Below are 16,255 nucleotides of genomic sequence, written 5' to 3' on the forward strand. Positions count from 1 at the left end.
TTGGAGAAACCACAACAGTTGGTTGTCCCATAGCCTCCTCAAAAGTGCTTAGTAACACCACTGCATAACAGAAGAGATGTGAACCAAAGACCTGATGACAGTTGCCCTGCCAGAAATGAATTTAATTACTTTTCTTCCTCTGAAAACATCCTCCTTTAAGACACAATCATTCCTCATACTAAGGGGAGAATGGAAAAAGTTATACCATGTGTTCTTTTTTTTTTTTTGGCTAGGCAATTGGGGTTAAGTGACTTGCACAGGGTCACATAGCTAGTAAGTGTTATGTGTCTGAGACCGGATTTGAACTCAGGTTCTCTTGAATCCAAGGCTGGTGCTCTATCCACTGTACCACCTAGCTGCCCCTATACCATATATTTTTTCAAATAAAATAAAAAATAAGACCATTGAATCAGTCATGGTCCCTTATTGTACAGACATGACATGGGAAAAGAAACATCAAGGTGGATTTCTATTCATGATAAGGATTTGCAGAAGAGAGAACCCTGGATATCATCTTCATTATGTTATATTTTCAAGGATACTTAAATAATTTCAGTGATAATTTCTCCTCCATTTTCCTTAAGGACTGACTGAGGTAGTTGGGGGTGTAGTGGATAAGAGTGCTGGACTTGGGTTTGGTGAAACCTGGCTTCAAATCCTTCTTGGTTTTGCTATATGACCCTGGGACCCTCGTTCTGCCTCTGGTTCATCGTCATCTATAAAATAGAGCTAATAGTAGCATTTACCTCATAGGGTTGCTATGAGCTAAGATATATAAAGCACTTTACAAAACTTAACACACTGTATAAATGCTACCTCCTGCTGCTGTTGCTGCTGCTACTGCTGCTATTACTACTACTACTACTACTACTACTACTACTACTACTACTACTACTACTACTACTACTACTACTACTACTACTACTTTTAAAAATGAGTCTGTCTTGCCAGATACATATCCCAACTTTCCCTCCTCCCACCACCCCCACATAACTTTTGGTGTGAGATTAAGATTGTTCAGCTTTACTTCAAACTATTTCCCTTTTGTAATATGTTCTACCCAAATTGGATTAGTAGTTGTTTCAGAAACTCTATACTTCACCTCCTGCTCCTTATATTTTCCCAAGTCTTTTCTGAGCCTGTGACATACTCAGTCTTTGTATCATTGCATCTCAAAAAGTGCTTGTTTTTCTAGTTGAAGGCTTCACTCCTAGCTTCCATGAAGGTTTTCCCGACCATTCCCATCACCACCACTTGTTAGTGTATTCTCTCTCTTGGTCTCTGTCTATGTGTCTTTTGCTGTTTCTGTCTCTCTCTGTCTGTATCTACTTCTCTAGTCCTCTTTCTGTCTCTTCTATCTCTGTCTCTCTTTCTCTCCTCCTCCCTACCTCCTCCCCTCCTTTTCCTCTCTTCCCTCCTCCCCTCTCCCTCCCCCTTCTGACTTTCCTTCCTCTCTCCTTCCTCCCCCAATAGAATGTTAAGATCCTTGAGGAGAGGGGCTGTTTTATACCTTTGTCCCCTCAGCATCTACTAAGCACACTCCTTGAAAATAATAGGTGCTTCTTGAATTAATGGGCTGGAAGGGAAAGGTGGAGTAGGAGAGAAACTCCTGCTCTATTATACAATTCATGTCTGGTTTGGTTTTGTTTTTTAAATCATCTCCCTATTGCCACAATCACAGGATTCTTTGGTGTTCTAAGTTGAACATCATTTTATTAGTATTATATTTTTAAAAATCTGCCTCTAAATGGGGGTGGAGAAAGGAAGAATAATGAGGAAGGCAGAGTAATGCTAAAAGCCTAAATTTGCAGTACCTACCAGGGGCCATCTCTCCCCCACCTTCCTCTATTAAAAGCATAAACATTGTGATTTAGTTTGCCGTTAGAATTAGGTGTACCATGTGGATTAACCTAGGTATGGGAATATATTTCACTGTGTCATAAATTGTTATTTAGGCCAAACTCTGTGAAGAAAGTCAGACACAAGCAATGTTAATCATTCCAGTAACTGAGTACCTGGTGCTTGCTTTTTCTTGTTCTTTCCGGGCAGGGTTCTGTTATCTTGAAAAAAGAAAATGCTTTGTGCTGCCAGTGGAAATTATAGCCCTGGACTTACTTCTAGCTCGTTTCGTGATTCTGAAAAGTATTAGATTAAAAGTTTCAAGCTACCTACCCAAATACTTTTTTTTTTCTTGGATTGCTTTCTATTTGGAACTCATGACTGAGTAACATAATTTAAGATAGCTAATGAGGTGGCAATTTTACTTGACTAGAAGAGCAGATTTACTTAATTTGCTTTGGTTTAGAGAAAATAAGCAGTGGCTGGATTGATGTTTTCTGTCTGGTTGAATCCTATAGCATACCTGAGCTTAGAATGAAGCTCGACAACTCAATATCGTCTCTTCTCTCTATCCTGTCTTCCATGAGATCATTTATCATCTCTCTGCAGATGATGGATCCATCTCCTAGATCCATCTCCAGTCCTTCTGAGCCCTAGTCCTATGTCACCATCTACATATTTGACATTTTGAATTGGAGGTTGGGCAAGAACATCCAGTCTTCTAATCATCCAGATTCACAACCTTGGTGTCACCCTTGATTTCTTAATTTGACTCCATATAGCCTATCATTTGCCAACCGTGATGTATAAAAGTTTGAGAGACTATTTTCTAAAGGGTAATTAATCACTTTATCAATTATGCTAGTGATTACAGTAATTAATAGAAGGGGTCAGTGGCACTCTCAAATGTCAAAGACCACTTATGGAACCCACTCAGTGCCTTTGGAAGAGTGGGTGTTTCTGAGGGTAGAAGTCAACTCTGATTGGTTAACAAGTAATGAGAGAATGAATATTATAATGAGAGGTAGACCTATTCTAATGAAAGGCTAGGGAAATGTGACTTTGATCATTCTTGTTCTCAGACCACCACCAGCCTTGGGCAATCTAGACAAAGGATCTGCCCCACCCTGCCCAGACTGAGTGGAACACAATCTCATTATCAGAAATGTCCTTCCGATACTGGCTTCATCTAGTAGAGAATGAAGATATGGGAAGGGAAAAAACTCTGGATCTCCCCAATAATTTGTTATTTAATAATTATTTCTCTCACAAATTTTATAATTTCTATCTCCAAATTTTCTCTTACATTTCTGTTTTTCCTCTCTCTAGTTATACCTCAAGGAGTCTCTTAATTGGACTCCCTGCTTCAAGTATCTCCCAATTTTAACCCATTCTCCACTTGATGCTGAAGTGATTCTCATAAAGCATAAGCCTGACCATGTTACTCCCATGCTCAAAGTCCTGTGGTTCATATGAAATACAAACATTTAATATTCTTACTCCAACTTTTTCTTGTTCTTCAGTTGTTTCAGTCTTGTCTGACTCTCTGTGACCCCATTTAGGATTTTCTCGGCAAAGATATAGGAGTGGTTTGCCATTTCCTGTCTCTATTGTATTTTACAGCCAAGGAAACTGAGGCTAAGTGACTTGCCCAGGGTCACACAGCCAGAGTGTCTGAGGCCAGGTTTGAACTCAGGTCTTCCTGACTCTAGGCCCAGTGCTCTATCTACTGAGCCACCCAGCTGCCCACTACTGCTACTGGCCCCAACTATTGCTTCCCAATTTTATAATTCATTATTCTTCTTTACAGTCCTTATGGTCCAGCCAAACTGCTTTGTTTTTCTCATGAGATATTTTTTCTTTCTCTTCATGCTTTTGCACTTACTATCTACCCATCATGCCTCTTAGAATCTTTCAAATCCTTCAAGATTGTATTCAGAAACTGCTTTCTACATGAAGCCCTCCTCATCCCCCCAAATGCCAATGACTCCTTCCCAAGTAACCTGTTAGTTATTCTGTAACTTTTTTACATGCTTATATATACAGAAAAGTACCATGGTATAGTGTGGACAGTGTCTTGGTCTTGGAACCAGAAAGGCCTTGATTGAAATTCTTCTTGAGGCTCTTACCCAGATAACTGTGTGATCCTGTGCAAGTCTGCTCATCTATAAAATGGGGGTTAGACTCAGTGACCTCTAGGGTGCCTCTTAGCTCTAAGACTATGATATGGAGACGTTTTCTCCCAGACTCCTTATGTATACAGACTATTTTTCCTTTTTTCTTCACATCCCTAGCACCTTACCCAATGCTTGGCACATAGTAGGTCCTTGTCAATTGTTTGATTTATTATATGGTGGCTACGAAGAGGAGGGCACCTTGGGTTTCAGAGGATGAGGGGATGAGTAAGAATATTGAGAAGTTTTGGAAAGGAGGGACAGAGGAGGGAAAAGGAGAAAATGTCTTGAGAATGAAGAGGAGTGGGGATGGAAGCAGGTGGAGTAGTAGAGAGTTTAAGCAAGAAAATTTGAAATAGCTGTTGTTGGGAAAGTGACTGACAATAATTGAAGAAAAGGATTGCCATGTATTTTTGAGGGTCTAGTTGAGTTAAGATTGCTTAAATATGTAGTGTACCCAGTAATTTTGTGATTTTCTTACAGCAGTAATCAGAAGACTATTTTAAAAATAGGATTATATTGTATTGGCTTTTGAGAGCCAATTGTTATATTTTCAGCATGAGCAGTTACATTTTGACAATCAGCTACAATTAGGGCTTAATTTATTGTTTTGTCAAATGTCTAGCTTTAAGAAAGTAATGGAGAAAAGCTTATGTTAATGTTAAAAATGTCATATGTGTGTATATATGTACACGTATGTATACACACACTTTTTTTTCTTCTTTCTCTGTGAGCTGGTTGTTATAAATTTACCAATATTCAACTCCCAGAAATATCTTAACTTTTGACACCAGGCAAAGGACTCTTGGTGAATTAGATTTACCCAACAGTTGATTGTTGGGGTTTTTTTTGAGTTCTGACTTTCCTCCCTCTTCTGAGGGTCCATTTCTCAGATTGTCCCTCCCCACCAAAAGTAACCAGCTCTCAGCTCTTGTGTAGATCCATCTGAATTACTCCTTCCCCCCATTTTAGCATCATCTTGCTTTTAAGGTAGAATAGTTTCTGTATTAGAAAATCGTCTATAAAGTCCAAGTATTTGAGAGTTGAGAATTTTATTTCCATTTCAGTACAATTCTAATTCAGTACAAGGCACACAGTACAATTAGGAATCAAATCGAGCTGCTTCCATCTTCAGCTGAGTTCATTATAGAAACACTTATCATTTGAGCCATGTTCTTTAAAATTAAGTTATTACTGAGGTCTGTACCTTTTGTTTGTTTAAGAGTACATGCATGAAGTAATTATTTAAAGCATGTTGGAGAGAATGTTTTCTGACTAGGACTGAGGTATTGCTAGGAGTACACATGTGTTTGAATATAGTGCAATAGACTAATCCCTTTACAGATGAAATGAGCATTTCATGAAAAAGGGAGCATCGGATGTCATTTGTCTATATATACATATGAAACTTTATTTTGGTATATACTTCCCAATTACATTAAAAATTTAACATTGCCTTAAAAAAATTGAGTTCCAAATTCTCTCCCCCCTCAACCCCTTGAGGATGTAAGCAATATGATCGATTATACTTTGAAGTCATGCAAAACATTTCCATATCAGCCATCAACAAGAATTTATTGATCTGATCAAAATGGCCTAATGAATGAGCATCTCTCAGTTCCCAACCATCCTGGTCCATGGAAATCCACACACAGATTTAGACTCTCTTGTTTATACTGCTCATAGCTCCTCTTTATTGGGTTTTTTTTTTTTTGGAAACTGACAACCTACTAAACTAAATATGTATTACAAAAACAAATATAAAATATTCTGCTTTTTTTTAAGCCTCAGTCTGACTGTTTTAGTTCACTTGTTTTGGTTGTGTCCAACTCTTTGTGACCCCATTTGCGGTTTTCTTAGCAAAGATGCTAGAGTGGTTTGCCATTTCCTTCTCAGCTCATTTTACAAATGAGGAACTGAGGCAAACATTGTAAAATGACTTGCTGAAGGTCATACAGGCAATAAGTGTTTCAGATCGTATTTGAACTCAGTAAAATGAGTCTTTCTGACTTAAGGTCTGACACTCTATTCACTGGGCCACCCAGCTGCCCTGAGAATGATTGTTATAGGGGTTCTTAACCTGGGGTTCATATATGTCTGAGGGAATGATAAATAAATTTTAGGGAATCTATGACTGTTCTTCTAAAAAATATGTTCTAACTATAATTCGATGTAATTAGTTTCCTATATAATATTATATATTTCATTTTATGCCTCTAAAACCATTCACAGACTTCACCAGAATACCAAAGTGGTCTATGACACAAAGAAAAGATTAAGAAAGTTTACTTTAAAAGTAAAATGTATTTTATAAATACGTTAAAGTAATATTTTAAAAGTTATTATTATTCCATGAAGTCAGAAATAATCATCTTTTGAGTAAAGACCTGACTAGTTAAGGTAAACAGTGAGAGAGAAAAAGCAAATGTATACACTTTGCCTCTATTTTACTCTAAAGCCAATTATTTTATTTTGTTTCAAATTACTCCCCATCCTGTACTCAGCTTTCTACTCAAACTGGTCTACTGGGTCTTCCTTTTACATATTCCATCTCCCTTCCCCGTGTCCATCTGGTTTGGCCCAGACTCCTTTCTCGCCTCCCTCACCCTCTTGGAATCCATGGTTTCTTTCAAAGCATAGTTCATGTGTTACCTTTTACATGGAGCTTTTCCTGACATACCTCCCCACCCCTCACCCCCAAATCAGTAGTAGTTTCAAAAGATATTTTGTATTACTCATATACTTGGTGTTTCTCTTACCTGAGCATATCTTAAGATATGCTGGAATGGCCCCGTGATTTCATTTTACCAGTAAAGAAACTGGAACCCATCTGGGCTAAGTGACTGGTCTCAAGCTCACGCAGATAGGAAGAAGAAGAGATATGACTCAAGCCCAAGGACTCTAGCTTCAAATTCAGCATCCATATCACTACCACATTTTATTCCCCAGTAAAATCTAGTAAACTCCTGGAGGCCTAGGAAGACTGGTTTGTTTGTGTCTTTGTCTAGCATGTGGTCAATATACATTTGTTGAAATGCATTGAAATGTAACTGCTTAATTAGAGCTCTGTATGTTTTCTGTGTATGTTTGCTTGATGGGTGTTTATGGAAGAGCTCAGTCTAGCCATTGCTGATACAGCCCGTAGTCATGTGATAATATCATTGATCTGGAAAAAACCCATGGGAATGATGGATAAAAATAGAGGGCATCAAATGAGGGAAGGACAGTCAGTAGCTTGGGGTTTAGCTGTGATGCTTACAAATATATATTATATGCAATATATTATGAAATAAAACTAGTATAACATTACACGCATGCGCACATAAAGATCTTTATATAATTGGTGCATATGGATTGCTCCACATCTATGAATACCACTTCCTATTTAAACAAATAACACCTCCTTTTTAGATAAAAAGGGAAAGGAAAGTGTTTCAAACTGGTTGCCTCTTTTTTAAAAAAACTGAAATGCTTGGAAACATGATTATTTTCATATTATATATTTGTCAACCACACCAGAAAGGATCCTGTTTTATAATTTGTATTTTTAATTTAATGTATCATCCATTTTCATGGAACATACTAAGTAAGCTATTCCAGAGATAGCTACACATTTTGTAGAAGGTCATGGTGGTAACCCACTGACACAGGGCTAAGCCCTTCAGCCTTCATGGGTTCCAAGATCGGTAACTGAATGTGCTGTCAGCAAAGCATCTACGTTCATTTCCTTAACTCATGAGGTTGATATGATTTTGACGACAGCTTTGTACCCTATCTGGGATGACGGATGGGATTGAGAGGGCAAGCTTTGTTTCATACTTGTGTGCTTCTGACTTTACACTTTTTCTTGTGCCATGAAGGGGGAAGAGTAATAAATCATACCCCAAGCAATCCAAGAAAGGTTACTTAAATCCTATCATGTGCATGGTGCTGTGCTGGGGGCCAGAAATACAAAGATGGAGATGGTACAGACCTTCCTTTTGAAGAGTTTATGTTCTAACGGGAGATGGCAGAATGGCATATATACAGATAATCAGACACAAAGGAGGCTGTAATAATTGTGTAGAGATATCTCTGAGAAATAGTGCTCCAAGGAATTTGAGGGAAGATCATCATTCTTCACTGGGGTGAAGCAAAGGGAATACCAATCAAACAAAATTTCATGGAATATAGGCCATGAATTTAGTCAACAAGCATTTATAAAATGCTCACTTTGTTCCAGGTACTGTGCTAAGTGCTAGAGATACAAAGAAAATTCAAAACCAAAACAGTCCCTGCTCTCAAGGAGCTCAGTGTCCAATAGAGGAGTCAACATGAAAACCACGATGTATAGACAATATAGAGAGTAGATGGGAGGCAATCTGAGAATGGAAGGAATGCGCATGGGGTCAGGGAGACATGTACCACCTCTAGCTGAAGGTGGATTTTGAGCTGAGACCTGAAGGAAACTCAGAAGGATAAGAGGCAGGACTAAGGGGGCAGAGCATTACAGCATGGGGGACAGCAAGTGGAAAGGCATAGAGATGGGAGATGGAAGGTTGTGTTCAAGGAACAGCAAATAGGCCAGTGTAGCTGGATTGTAGCAGGCATGGAGGGGAATAAAGTATAAGAAAACTAGGCAGCTTATGAAGAGCTTAAAATTCCAAGTAGAATACTTTATATTTGATCCTGGATATAATAGGGAGCCACTGGAATGTATTCAGGAGGGAATTTACTGTAGCCTATATTGCTATGCTTTTGCAAAATTACTTTGGCTGCTCAGTAGAGGATGGATTGGAGTTGGAAGAACTGAGGCAAAAACTAGAAGGCTATGGCTCTAGTCCATAAGAGATGATGAGGAATGGTGGTTATATGAATAGAGAGATTTTACATTCAATAGATGTTGTAAAGATATAAATACCAAGATTTTGCAATGAATTGGATATATTGGGTAAGTGAGAGTGAGGAATTGAAGATGACGCTGAGGTGGTGACCATGGGTGGGTAACTGGGGAAATGGTGATGCCGTTAGTAGAAATAGGGAAGTTTGGTATAGGGGAGGTTTGGGGAGGAAAGAGAATGAGTCTTACTTTGGACACATCAAGTTTGAGATGCTTATGGGACATGCAGTTCAAGATGTCCAAAAGATAGTTGGTAATGTGTGACGATTAATCTCAGGAGAGAAATTAGGATTGGATATGTGTGTGTGTATGTGTATATACATATATATATATACACACATATACATATATGTGTATATATGTATATACACATACACATATATGTATATACACATATATGTATATACACATACACATATGTGTATATACACATACATATATGCACATGCGCGCACACATATATGCATATATACACACATATATCTGGGAATCAGCTGCATGAAGATTATCATTGAACCCATGGGAGCTGCTGAGGTCGCCAACTGATATAGAGTGGTAAGAAAAGAGGGCTTAGGACAGAGCCTTAAAGAATATGCACAATTGGTGGCCTTGATATGAATGCAGCGTCAGCAAAAAGGACTGCAAAAGAGCACCTGGACAGAGAAGACAGAGGACTAAGAGAGAGAAAATCTAGAGAAGATAAAATATACGGCAGATGAATGTGACCAACAAATGTTGCAGAGAGGTCAAGAACAATGTGGATTGAGAAAAGACCATTGATTTTTGGCAATTAAGAGCTCATTAGTAACTTAGATCCATTTCAATTGAATAATGAGCTGGGAAATCGAGTTCCAAAGGGAACATTCCAAGAAGGGAATGAAGAGAGTTGAAGTGGGGGCATCCAGGGCAGATACCTCTCAAGGAGTCTATCTAAGTTGCTGAGATGAGAAGCCATATGGCACAATAGCTAGGCTTAGAATGGTATGATCAAATGAGAACATGTTAAGGATGAGGAAGACATCATCCTGTTGGTGGGCAAACAGGGAAGGAGTAAGTAAGGAGATGGGCAAGACTGAAGATGATGATGGTGATAACAGCAACAATAATAACTAGTAGTTATATAGAGTCTACTATATGTCAGACACTGTGCTAAGAGCTTTATAAATATTATCTGATCTGATCTTCACAAGAACTCTGGGAAGTATTGTTATTATCCCCATTTAACAGTTGTGCAAATTGAGGCAAAGAGGTTAAATGGCTTGTTCAGGGCCACAGAACTAGTCCAATGCTAGATTTGAGCTAAGCCTTTCCTGACTCCAGGCCCAGTGCACTAGCCACTCTGTGACCTAAATGACCTGGATAAGATGAAAGTGGGGATGATGGTGGAGTCAATTGATTAGAGAAGACTGGAGAAGCCAGCCTTGGCAAGAAGGGCTACCTCTTTATCCAAGACGAGAAGAAAGGGACTTCAAAAGACAGAAATAAGTGGATGGAAAATGGTGGACAAAATTAGGGATGGCAGGAGTAAAAGCACACATAATGAGAATGGAGAATAGGCCATTTTGACTGGAACAAAGAGACAGGTGGTATGAGATGCCTGGAGAGGAAGCTTTGGAGGCAGGTTATGAAGGACCTTGAAAGAATTTTATATCTTATTCAACAGAAGAACTGACATCCAGAAGACCAATTTAGAGGCCTCATTGCAGTTGTGTCTGACTTTTCATAATCCCCTTGTGGGTTGGTTGTTTTTTTTTTTTTTGCTAAGACACTGGAGTGTTTTGCTATTTTGTTCTCCAACTCATTTTACATATGAGAAAACCAAGGCAAACAAGGTTAAGTGACTTGCCCAGGTCACACAGCTAGTAAGTGTCTGAGGCCAGATTTGAACTCGGGAAGATTGGTCTTTTTATCTCTAAGCCCAGCACTCTATCCACGGCACCTCCTAGTTGCCCCTCACACAGATTATATATAAGGCTAAACTAGTGTTTAGTCCACATGATTTGGCAACTGATTGAATGGGGGTTGGGGAAAGAGGAAGAGAGCAAGGGAATAGCCAAAGATGACTATAAATAGAAATTTAAGTTCCATTTTTTGGTAAACCATTTTGCAGGTGATTTCAGAAGTGTTGAGGAAAGATGGCTTCTACAACTGGCCTTATTTAAAGGGTCCTGAGCAGTGTGCTGTTCTAAAATAATAAAACATCTACCAACGGAACACATTTTCTCTCTTTCCGGCAGCAGTTCTACTTCTTGAACATTAGTTCTGTCTAGTTTTGTGTGATACAGACCAAGATTTATTGCTTGTGATTTCCTGGATAGTAATTTGGATAGCGAATGCCTCAGTGAAACCAACTCACATATCCTGTAATGCATGCAATAATGTAATGGAATAGGTAGTTTATCTCAAGGGATTTTTTTTTCTTTACCACTTGACAAAATGACATATTGATATTATTTTTTCCCCCTTTCTGAGCCAAATATTGGCAACATTCTTTCCACTTTGCTGCCTCCTTTCCAAAAATTTAGATCCTAGCCTTTCACTTGTCTGAGTATAAGTCATTGATGGAGACTGCCAGCTCATTAATGTGGTGTCAGAGAAAGGTTGCTGTAATGAGGTCATTTCCATTTGGCTTTAGTTTTTTAGAACCCATCACCCAAGCACTTTTTGCTTCCCAATAGAGAGGAGAGTGCAGCTAGGTGGATAGTGCCCTGGGCTTGGAACCACAAAAATTCATCTTCCTGAGTTCAAATGTGGCCTCAGACACTTACTAGCTGTGTGACCTGGGCAAGTCACTTAACCCTGTTTGCCTCAGTTTCTTCATCTGTAAAATGAGCTAGAGAAGGCAAACCACTCCATTATCTCTGCCCAGAAAACCTCAAATGGGGTCACGAATAGTTAGACACAGCTGAAAAATGACCTAACAACGAAAATAGAGAGGAGAAAACAAATGTCAAGAGCCAACACAATTTCTTCCTGTGCTTGCTTCTGTCAAAACTTGCTCACTTAAGGTGGTCATTAAATACCTATCTTATTAACACCTTGAGGTGAGACATGCAATTACAGATTTGTGTCAGATAAGCAAGGAATCTGGTAGCAGTAGATGACCTTCTCAAGGTCAAGGAATATCTCACTTTTGTCTTTGTATCCCTTGTGACTAACATAATACCTAGCACATTGTATTTATGTAATGAATGTTTGTTGGTTGAGTACTTTGGGAGAAGGGACTTGGAATAAATTGTGGTTTATTTCTATCTTAAATGTATTTTTCATTCTCACCACAAATTCTTGCTTCACCATTTCTCCCTGCTGCCCAGGCTATTTAACATCTTCTCTGGCTATAGAAGAGCTTACTACCCTACTCTGACCCTGGGTCATAGACTTAACCCAATAGTTAACCAATTAAACTATGCGTCATTCTCCATCTTGTCTCCCTTGCCCCCTTGTTCTTCTGTAGTTCATATCCCACTAATCTTCAGCCTTAGATCACTACACCATCTGCATTCTTAACTGCTGAACTAGCTGAGGAAGTTTTATATTTGTTGTTTTTCTGTCATTTTCAGTTGAGTTTGACTCTTTGTGACCCCATTTGGGGTGCTGTTGGAAAAGATACTAGAATGGTTTGCCATTTCCTTCTCCACCTCATTTTACAGATGAGGAAACTAAGGCAAATTGGGGTAAGTGACTTGTCGACGGTCACACAGCTAGAAAGTCCAGGTTTGAATTTGGTAAAATGAGACTTCCTGACTCCAGGTCCTTCACTCTATCCACTTTACCATCTAGCTGCCCCAAGTTATGCATACATACCACCATTCCAAATTGTTTTTACATCATCTTCATCCTCCAAGATATCCATCTCCTAACTCCCTCCCCAAGAGCCATGTCTTATAACAAAGAATTAAAAGGAGTAAAAAATGTCCACTTTAGCAAACTAACATACAGCCACATTCAATATGATAGCCATAATCTCCCACCTCTGCAAAGAAGGGAGGAAGGTACATAAATCCTCATAATCTCTTCTTTTGGGGCCAAATTTAGTTATTATTTCACAGCATTGTTTTCATTTTTTTGTTTTTTCCATTTATAGTTTTGTAATCATTGTGTCTATTATTTTTCTGGTTTCACTTACTTCAGTTCATGTTTCTGAGTATTCATTATATTCTTTGTTTCTTTCAGTATAGTAATTTTCTATGACATTTATGCACTATAATTCATCTAGCCACGCTCCACTTAATCCAGAAAAAGTGCTGGATTTGGAGTCAAATGACCTAGGTATAAATCTACCTCCTACTTCCCTAGGTGACCTTGGGGAAGTCACTTAGCCTTTCTCTTTGGGCTTATGTTTCCTTATGTTTAAAATGAAAGGGTTGGATTAGATGACCCAAGGTTCCTTTTAGTTCTAAATTTGTAATCTGCTTTGTTTCTAGTTCTTTGTCACTGCACAAAATGCTGCTATAAATATTTTGGTGTATAGTGGGCCTTTCCTTTTATCATTGGCCTTGTTGGGATACGTGCTCTGCTGTGGGTTCTCTGAGTCCAAGGATATATGGACATTTTTATCATTTTCTCAGCATACTTCTCAATAGCTTTCCAGAATTGGTTTTTCAGCTCCACTAACAGTGTATTAGGGTGCTTATCTTTCTGCATTGTTTTATTAATCTGATTCTTTCCTCAAGCTCCTGGTCATAGTTTAAATCCTCTCATTCAGTAGATATCCTTTACTGAGAAAACTTTTTAAAATTATTTTTTATTTTATTTGAGAACCACATTCTTTCCCTCTCACATAGCCCCTTGTCCCCACCAGTTGGGAGAACGAAACAAACAAAACCCCTATTACAAACATAAATAGTCAAAGAAGTCAAATTCCCACGTTGGCCATGTTAATATACATATGTACGTATATATAAGTGTGTGTGTTTGTGTGTGTGTGTGTGTGTTGTGTGTGTGTGTATGTGTGTGCTCTGAGTACATCATCTTTTATTAAGAGGTAGGTAACAATTAATCTTGAGTTCTCTGGAGTAGTGATCAGTTACTGTGCTCAGAGTTCCTAAACCTTTCAAATTTGTTTGTCTTTACAGCGTTACTATAATAGTATAAATTATTCCCCGGACTCTAATCATTTCACTCTGCATCAGTTCATATAAGTTGTACCACATTTCTCTGAAACCACTACCCTTTTTTAAATAGCACAATAAATATTATTCCATCTCTCTCTCTCTCTCTCTCTCTCTCTCTCTCTCTCTCTCTCTCTCTCTCTCACACACACACACACACACACACACACACACACACACACACACACACACACACATTCAGCTATTCTTCAATTGATAGGCACACTCTCAGTTTCCAATTTTTTTTGCCATGGAGAAAAAAGTTGCTATAAATATTTTTGTATGTTTAAATCTTTTTCTTTTTACTTTGATCTCTTTGGGGAATAGACCTACTAGTGGTATTATTGGAACTATTTCTGTTGCTTTTAGACTTAACCAGCCATCTTGTAGCACTGAGTTGTAATTTTTATTATTTTATTCAATAACTTGTGTTCCCTGTTTTTTACTTAAAGAGTAAAAGGTAGCATTATTTTCTATTTCTTTTTCAAAATTATAGGAAAAAACAACAAAATTCAATACTCTGTAATATTTAAACACAAAAATAATTTTTGTTTCTTGATTGAACTCTCCTGACTCCATTGGGGCAAAAAAGATCCCAAGCTGAAATGAGGAGTATTGTTGATTTGAATGGAAAAATTCAAGTATTAGTCCTAGGGCATGCTTTGGGAGCAAGTTTAAGGGGGCAGAATGATTACAAAAGTGTGAGGGGGATGAACAATACTTGCTTATAGGATCATAGGATTTAGAACTGGAAGGGACTTTAGAAATAGTATAGACCAACCCCCTCATTATTTTATATTCCTCATTCCTGAGGAAACTGAGACCCAGAAAAGTTAAGTCTCTTGCCCATTATTCATAAATTAAGGATTAGAGTTGTGACATGAACGCAGGTCCCTTGATTTCAAATCCAGCACTCTTTTCTATACTACATAATCAATGGATTGTTTTAAATAAATTTCAAATATATTTTCATTGTACATTTAAAGGAACTGACTTTTCTCTCTGAGTATTAATTTTGCTTTCTATTTTGAAGTTGTCTATATTGCAATTAATATGCATACTCCAAACATATTGCCAGGGAAGTGGATAACTTTATGGTATGCTAGCCAAAGGAAGAAAAACCATTCTTCAGGAAAATTTCCTTTGGATAGCATTTTGATATCATAGATTTAGAATTGTAAGGGACCTCAAAGGTCATTTTATCCAACCCCATAATTTTATAGCCAAGAAAGCATAAAAATCGATGTGGTCTTTTACTGTCCTGCTTTTCAGTGAGTACTGTTTTTACAGTCTCCGCAGCAAGTAAGGTTATATCCCCACTGTATTGGTGGGAACACTTTTGGATTGTTTCATACAGCTTGGGCTACAGATTTTAGGGAGGGTATTGATAGCAGAGCATGCTGGTGATGCTAAAGAGCATCCAGAATTAGCCAGCTGCAATAGGAAAGAGCTTTGAAATAAAACCATGTGAGGATCATTTTGAAGAATAAAGAAAAGAATAAATAGAGAGAAGAATACAGCTGTCTTCAAATATTTGAATGTCTTGTGTGGAAACCAAATGAGACTTGTTGTTGGGTGGTCCAAGAAGGCAGAACTAAGAACATTTGACAGAGAAGCAAAGGAGAAAATTTAGGTTTGATTTATGAAAATACTTCTTAACAATCCATGGGATCTAAAAATGGAAAGGTCTATTTCAGTTTGGAGGAGGTTCCCGGTCCCAGGAGGGCTTAAAATGAAGGTTGGATAACTACTTATCAGGGTATTGTAGAGGACATTCCTGTCCAGGTACAGTTGGGACTAGAGACCTCTGAGTTCCCTTGCGGCTCTGAGGTTCTTTAATACTTGAATCCATTCCATTTGTAGAAATATCCAGGAACAGCCATCCTAGTGCAATTAAAAGACCACCTCAGAGACCCTGGGTTCCAAACATGGCCCCACTCTTCATCACTTGTATGACCTTGAGCAAGTAGTCCCTTCATCTCTCTAGGATTCTATTTCCACATGTGTAAAATGAAGAGGTTGGATTAGATGATGTCTAAAGTGCCCTTTCTACTCAAAACCTATGACTTTATCTATAATCTTCCTTCTTAATTACCCTCAATGGACATTCAGTAACTGTTGGCCTTCCACACAAGTGAGTCATGAATGATGATGTCCTTGGGTACATAGTAGCCTCTGTGCCCTATTTTCTTTTCTTTTGAGTTCCACAATGATTGTTCAGTAACAAATAATCATAGTTGACATTTGTATAG

The 16,255-nt window shown here is 38.2% G+C and overlaps 1 protein-coding gene across 2 annotated transcripts in view; it reads left to right on the plus strand.

Moving 5' to 3' along the window:
- IQGAP2 (IQ motif containing GTPase activating protein 2) overlaps positions 1-16,255 on the plus strand; it is a 391,728-nt gene that overhangs the window by 204,299 nt on the left and 171,174 nt on the right. The window lies entirely within an intron of this gene.

This window comes from Phascolarctos cinereus, unplaced genomic scaffold (assembly GCF_003287225.1).
Source record: "Phascolarctos cinereus isolate Bilbo 61053 unplaced genomic scaffold, phaCin_HiC Scaffold_4;HRSCAF=312, whole genome shotgun sequence".
Classification (NCBI taxonomy): Eukaryota; Metazoa; Chordata; class Mammalia; order Diprotodontia; family Phascolarctidae; genus Phascolarctos; species Phascolarctos cinereus.